Here is a 7602-nt window from a genome sequence, read left to right on the forward strand (position 1 = left end):
GGTTGTGGCTGACCTCCTGGCCAAATGGGACCAGGTGGACATGCTTTGACAGTTCCAAGCAGGCCATCACACCTGGGACATCTTCTGGGCGATAGCTGCCCAGATGGCCGGGCAGGGGGCACACATGGCAGTAGTGCCGCACAGAGGCCAACCCTGCAACCACAGTCCACTAGCAGCTGGCCCAGAGAGACAGACACCTCCACTGGCTGTGCAGTCCCTATCCGGGTCTGCAGGTGCACAGCAGGTCATAGCCCGGCAGCAACCCCCACTGCCAGACTGCTGCAGTGGGTAGAGGGTGCAGGGAACTCTCAGGGCTGCTTCAGCAGTCCAGGTGGCACAAGGGGTAGAGTCCCCAGGTACCAATTGGCTGGGCCCCAGAAGCTCCTGAGAGCTAGTAGCCCTGAGCTACTTGCCAGGGAAGCTTTTTATACTGCTGGGGCCCTGGCAGCTTTTTATACATCTGAGGACAGCACAGATGCTGGCCCTGGGTTCCAGCTCCCCCTGGCTGCAGATCTGGGAGGAGCCAGGCAGGATTATTTTGCCCCAAGTAGCACAATTTGCTATGCAACAAAGTGCATGTCTGAGCACATCCACTGAAGCAAAAAGCCCTGGCTCAAATCTCTACTGCTTCTATTTGAGCTGCTGCAAGTGCACATGCTTACATGCGTGGACATGCCCTGGGAGTTACAGCTGTTTCAGAGGCAACATGCTGCATCTCCCATGGACCAATAAGATTCCACAGGCATGCTCAAGTACCTGTTATATGTCTAAACCAATCCTAATTGAGCAAGGCAGGTGAATCTAGCTGACCAGGATGAGACTTTTTCTCATAGGTTTTACTCTGGAAATCATGATTCAGGCCAGCATTAGTAAAAGTGGCAAAACTGAAACATCACAAAGTTCTTTGAAGATGGCCAGGGCTAAGTATTGTGTCTTGCATTTTCTTTAGACAATTTACCAAGTGATAAAGCCACCCTAAACAAAAATCTCGTTTTCAAAATTTCTCCCTATTCTCTCATTTTTCCCGTTGAAATAGTTCTCTACATCCAACCCCGTATTTAATAGACTTGGTTCTTCCAAAATTGCATCAAAATAATTTAACTCAGCTCTATCTACTACATCCAAGGAAATGAAAGGATGATGGAAACATTTCCTGGTTATTAGGTTGTCCAAGTTTTAAAACATTTTTCAGCATGAAATGAAGTGATGAATGACAGAAAATTCTCAAACTTTTAGTCATAAGGGAGTTAAAGTAAAAAAATTACCTATAGGATGTAGAAGGTGGATTGTGCAGCATGACTAGTTTACCTCTCTATAGCAATAGCTTTGGGGGCAGATTAAAAATTAATAACGATGTTCTTGATAATCCCATTAGGTTTAGGAACCTTAGTGCCATTATAACTCTGGTTATAATCGTAACCTAAGTGAAGCATTTTCCAGAGAAGGCATGAACATTACAAAGGGAATCTTGCACTGACCCTGCTCATTTTAACGTGAACCCAGGATTGCTACTGAGAGTGCACCTTGATCATCCTCACAAGGGCTTGACTTCTTAATAGCTACCTATGCCAGTTGCCTCCTAGGTGAATCTTATGATGGCATCTACTTGTGAGGCCCTGTACAAGCATATTTGGCAGACATTGGCCATTTAAAAAAATAATAGTGCTTTTAAGAATAGTAAAGCAGTGGACCAAATTCTCAGGTAAGCAAATCCCTTATAGTCTGCTGTAGGAATGTGGTTCAATGAATGACCAGAGATTTTAGCCCATTAATTCTACAAATTTCTCCTTTGTAATAATACAGTAATTAGCTTAATTCCTTCACACTTAAGCATGAGTTAAAACCCTGTGCTGCAGCAACGTCTTACATTTTAGGGCAAAGCTAATTTAAACTTCACTAGCAGTATGTTCCCTTAGGATACCTCAGGCAATATTGATTTTTATCTGCAAAGCCTCACTTGTTAACTGTTGCCAAGGTTTTAAATTATTTCATAATGTATTCACAAATATTTATGAAAGCTATAACTAAAGTCTGCATTGATTAAAATTAAATACATTTTATGCACTGTATACTTTTGAGTCATACTAGGATATATAAGTAAAAGACATGTTGGAACCCTTGTTACAGCCACAGCTTCTAGAAAGGTTGGTGCAGCATGTTAATATGTTCCATTCAGGAGACTAAGGTACATCACAAATGAAAGCCAAATCATAGTCTCACTTCAGTCATCAATGGACACCACATGACCCAGAAATATTACAGAAACCACCACGATGCTCAAAGCCTCAGGCTAGGACTAAATGGGTGTGTCTACATGTTCATTAATGCACCTTTGCTACTGCGCATTAAGTTTAGTACTTCTAATATGAGGTACTAGATAAAGGTGCAGTACCTGTGCTAGTGCACAGTAGCAAAGGCAAATGGATTTTTTGTGATGCTTAATGTGCCATAGACTCATTCTACTGTGCATTAGCACAATTTTTGCTGTGATATGTTAATTCACAGTAGAATAGCCTACTGTGCATTGGGCATCTCATGTAGGTTCACCTGGTAAGGATTAAGATACACTTATAGCTATGTGGAAGAATCAGCTGTAATTCTAGTACAAAATGAATCATCAGTTGGCTTACCTAGTAACGTTCTGCTATAGCTTGTGGAATATGGTTCTGAATCTAGCTTTCTTCATGGGAACAGAGCACCTTCCCTCAACTTTCATAAAATAACAATATGTCAGGCACTATAACAACACATACTTGTTGAAACTTTCCAGAAGGAAAATAAACGTTGATCAGCTTCTGGATGTTACCTACATAGAACTCAAATATTCAAAGTAATAAAGGAATCATGGAAAGAATAGGTGTTGATTTAAGGAAGAGAAAAAAGTGATTAACAAAAATATAGCACACAGACCCAGTATTTTCCATTAAGATATTTCTATTATTATCTTCACAGCCAAAAAATCAGGGCTATTTATAATTTATCACATATACATGGCATCAGTGATCCCAGTAAGCTCTCATTCAATTAATTTTCAAGTTGGAGGACAATATATGAAGGGAAAGAAGACAATAATAAATAAAGGTTGTACCAATTAATGTTGGGAACCAGTCCCTCCTTGGGTTAACAGCTATTAAATTGGATATACAGTTGTTTAAATTACATTAAATTGGACCCTAAAACACATGCTAAGAGGGTGTGATGAGCCAAGGGTAATTTCAGTGAGGAAGCGATCCAGTGACTCTTCTATTATTCTTTGACCCAGTTGATTGCATTTTTCTCTGATTCTTCCTCTGGCTAATCCCATCATCACCTTCTACACAACTGTTCCTCCACCTTGTATATGCATCTTGACAGGGTAAATTAGCCTCACCAAAGCTTTGTGCTTAAGATTGGTAACAAAATGCTTCAAGCTTGTTTAAAGTTGTCTTAGGAATGTCTACCCTATACTTAGTCACTGTTATGACAGAAGTGAAAATATATTCTGAGAATCCACAATACCTCTGAAAATCAGGTGATTCTTGTTTAGGTGCCTGAATAGAGATTTAGAAAATAAATTAGCCTTTGTCCACTGCTCTTAATTAATCTGGACTAAATCACCACTCATTAGGGTTATTGTGCTAGTCTGATGTTTATACATTTTAAAGCCCTCAAAAATGTATCTATTTATACATCTCTTCTCCGGTTATTTTTGGGGGCTATCTAACACCCATAATGACAGAGCATTTACATGAGTAAAGCTGTCTCTCTCATACATTGGCTTGTGTGGGACCAGCCTTTAGCCCTGTTTTCCTACTTTTATTAGGTCTTTGCCTCCCCAGTTTTTCATTTGTCCTAACTCTGCCATCTCTGTCTGAAATTCTCATCTCTCTCTCAGATACTGTACCTCATCCCAGCAACGCAAAGTAACGTGTGGTCTCTTATTTTCTGGAGCTTCTGTTTTTCTTCCTCCACTCTACACAGGATATGACCATTGCTGGAATTATGCTACCACCCACCAGGACTGAGTACAAGGTACACCTCTTATAATGGGAGGTCAAAGTAAATGAAAGTGCCTCCCCCCCACCAACACCAGTTCTCACAGCTGAATTCCAACATTGGATATGACATGGCCAAGGGGAAAATATTGGATTTATTTTTATGAGTTAGTCATAACCCTAATGCCCTTAAGAGGTACTGAGAGAAGTGAATCCATTCATGAGGCCAAGAGGGTCACTTTTAACTTGTAAAAATAAATCCAATATTTTTCACTATGTCTTATTAGATTTGTACAATGCAGACAACCATGGGTGGTTTGTTTTTTCACGTGTCACTTCTCACAACTGCTTATACCCACTTTTCCCCTCTATTCAGCATTGGCAAGGCCACATTTGGAGTACTGTGTTCAGTTTTGGGCCCCCCACTACAGCAAGGATGTTGAGAAATTAGACAGAGTCCAGTGGAGGGTGAAAAAATTGGTGAGGGGGCTAGCGGACATGACTTCTGAGGAACTAGGCTTATTTAACCTAGATAAGAGGAGACTGAGAGAGGACTTAACAGCAGCCTTCAGCTACCTGAAGGAGGGTTCAAAAGAGGATGGAACTGGACTGTTCTCAGTGCTGGCAGATGACAGAACAAGGAGCAATGGTCTCAAGTTGTAGCAAGGGAAGTTTAGGTTAGATATTAGGAAGAATTTTCTCACTAGGAGGGTAGTAAAACATTGGAACAGGTTACCCAGAGAGATCTATGTTTGGAGGTTTTCAAAACTCAGTTAGACAAAGCTTTGGCTGGGATGATCTAGTTGGGGCTGATCCTGCTTTGAGCAGGGGGTTGGACGAAATGACTTCCTGATGTTCCTTCCAACCCTAAGCTTCTACAATTATTCTATGATTCTATGATATTACTAAGATATCACTTCTTGGCCTGATCCTCATCACTTTTGTTGTATATCATTTCTTCAGATGCTTTTGAGGCTCTATATGGCTTCCTCCTAGTCTTCATTTGTTAGTACTTTGAAAGCTTCTCATGAAACTTGTTCTGTAACTAAACACATTAACCTAAGACTCATCTCCTATGTGTTTAATCTTCTCTAGCCTATGGTCCTCAGTTGTTCCTTAGCACTTCCACTCAGGGATAAACTTCACAGAGTTTATCTCAGGGTCCACTGCTAATTGAACCACAATTAGGCCAAAAATAATCTTATCATATAATCCAAGTAACTGGCCCACACACTGTTAAATTCTGAATGGGCCAGAAGGTAAATACATTCTCTTCATAAGGGCTGAAGTAGCTTCCCATGTGCAGGAGAGAGGAAGAACTGGCCAGTGGATGGGAACATTTCCATGTCCTCATGGAATCCAGCCATTCCAGACAGTGGAACTTCCAGGGGCCTCTTCAACTACTGCGGACAACTAAGGACTGTTATAAGAGTAATTTTTTGCACCATAACCCAATTAAAAATAAGTTGGGAACAGCTGGGGGAACACAAGTTGTGACTCATGAGGAAGCCTGAACCAAGGCAGCAGAAATTCTAAAACCAAGGGCGACCCTTTCCAAATGGATTTTGCCAGGAGTCAGAAGCTGGCATATTGCGGATGATGAGATAACACTTCCTTTACAAGCAGGTGAGCAGCAGCATTCTGTTTACACCTAGATTTGAGCAGCTGGACTTGGAAGGATCAGCAAGGATTGCTCTGATGACAAAGCTTAATGGATAAAGAAAAGACAACTGTATAAATAGGAAATGGTGCTGTGATGGTAAAAAGGCAGATTTAGATACCATAGAAATAAGAGATAACATAACCGGACATGGGGGAACCTGAACAGCAGCCCCAGGTGATATTTTTGTGGGGGAGGAGGGCTGCCTCTGAGATGTATGTAGCAAAAGTACTATGTCAAGGACACCAGTTATACTGTGAGTAAATGGTCTGCCTCAAGTTTGACATATGTTGATGTAACAGTTCAAGTTCCTTTCTGTTTTATTTCAACCTGTTGGCCGAATCCTGCTTTTGGGTAAATAAGGGGCTTCCATCTTTTTCAAGAGAATTTGCTAATTTCATTCATCTTGGGCTGTTATTCTTTTCCATGCTCTGTTGTAGTGCATAGAAGAAATTCCTGTCACAAGAGGCAAGGAAACCTAGCAAATCAACTAAGAAAGAGAGTTTTGTCAATTATATTCTATTGCCTCCACTAAAACTTGTAGGGGAAGGCTGGTAAACACTTCAGTGATTCCTGCTGGCATATATTAGTTTCTTCCCTCAAGCAGTGTTTGAAAATTTCTGAAAGTACTGAAAGAAACTTGTGTTTTTTCATTTCCTACAAAACGGAGAGTAGTAAAATCAGGCTGTGTTGCAATTAAAGGAACTATATTCAGGCGCTTAAGTGTCTTCTCACTTTTTCCAGTCCTACACCTGTGTAGCACCACCATCTTCATGTACTGAGTCCTCATTTTCACCAGAAAAAAAATAAAAGCAGAATTTGGCCTTCAAATATCCATATTTATATATTCCATATTTCAAACCAGTCAAACTTACTGCCCCAATTTCATAATATGCTTCTTTTTGGTAATGCCTTCTTACTCACTTTGTACTAATGTAAATCATTACACAAGGCTCAGGGCAATAAAGTGCTGATGCCCAATATTCTCACTGAATATCAGATGGGCATTGACTAATATATATTCCTTAAAGGAATTTCCTTTTGAAAAAGGTCTTTATGTTTTTAGAGCTTCAGCTTGCCATTTGAGTAGCAGCTCCAGACCAGACAATGCAATTTAAAATCTTGGCACTTGGCTTTCAATAATTCCCTGTTAGATTACTGTCTGTGGAAGAGTATATAACACAACTGCTACAAATGCTGGGAGCAAAATCTTCAATAACAACTTAGCGCATATGATAACTTTCCCAATTTCCTGCATCGACACCACCTATCTCTTTACTCTGGTCTGTAGCAGCTTGTTTCTTTATTGAACATCTGCCTTGGGATCCCCTGTCACAAAAAGTAATAAACACATCAATCCAAAAGAAAAGAGTATTGCATGGCCCAAAACTACTTAACCAATCAAATTGGCAGCTGGCAACGTGAAACTAAAGAGATAAAACTCAGAGGTGCATTTTACACAGAGTATTGCTAATGATATTATACACCTGCTGCCATTTTGCACAGCTAATCGCCTGAGCACTCCTAATACGTTAATTATAGTTTCTAGCACCAATTATATATTTCAACCTTTGTTGAAATATCAAGCAATGGGATTAATTTGTAAATCTGCTATCTCACTGATATTTGACAGCTACTGCTTTGATTTTCCTTGCTGCAAAATATGGATGGACTGTCCTGGGAGAAAGCACTCTTTAACTAAATAAAAAAACACAATAAAAATGTCTTGTAGCATATTATCTATAGACCCCATGACTTGTAACTGTGACTGTAATTATTGTTGTTCTAGTTTCCCCTGCAGGTTTCTCCAAACAAACAAATAAACAAAAATACCTAAATAGAAAAACAAAAGCAATTTGTACTCTCCTGTTATCATAGTATAAATATCCATAGATGACTTGCATAGAGAGTAGATCAAATCTAATCTTGCAGTGGTGTTCCTTGTACAATATAAATCACATTTACTTC

Source organism: Alligator mississippiensis, chromosome 10 (genome assembly GCF_030867095.1).
Source record: "Alligator mississippiensis isolate rAllMis1 chromosome 10, rAllMis1, whole genome shotgun sequence".
Lineage (NCBI taxonomy): Eukaryota > Metazoa > Chordata > Crocodylia > Alligatoridae > Alligator > Alligator mississippiensis.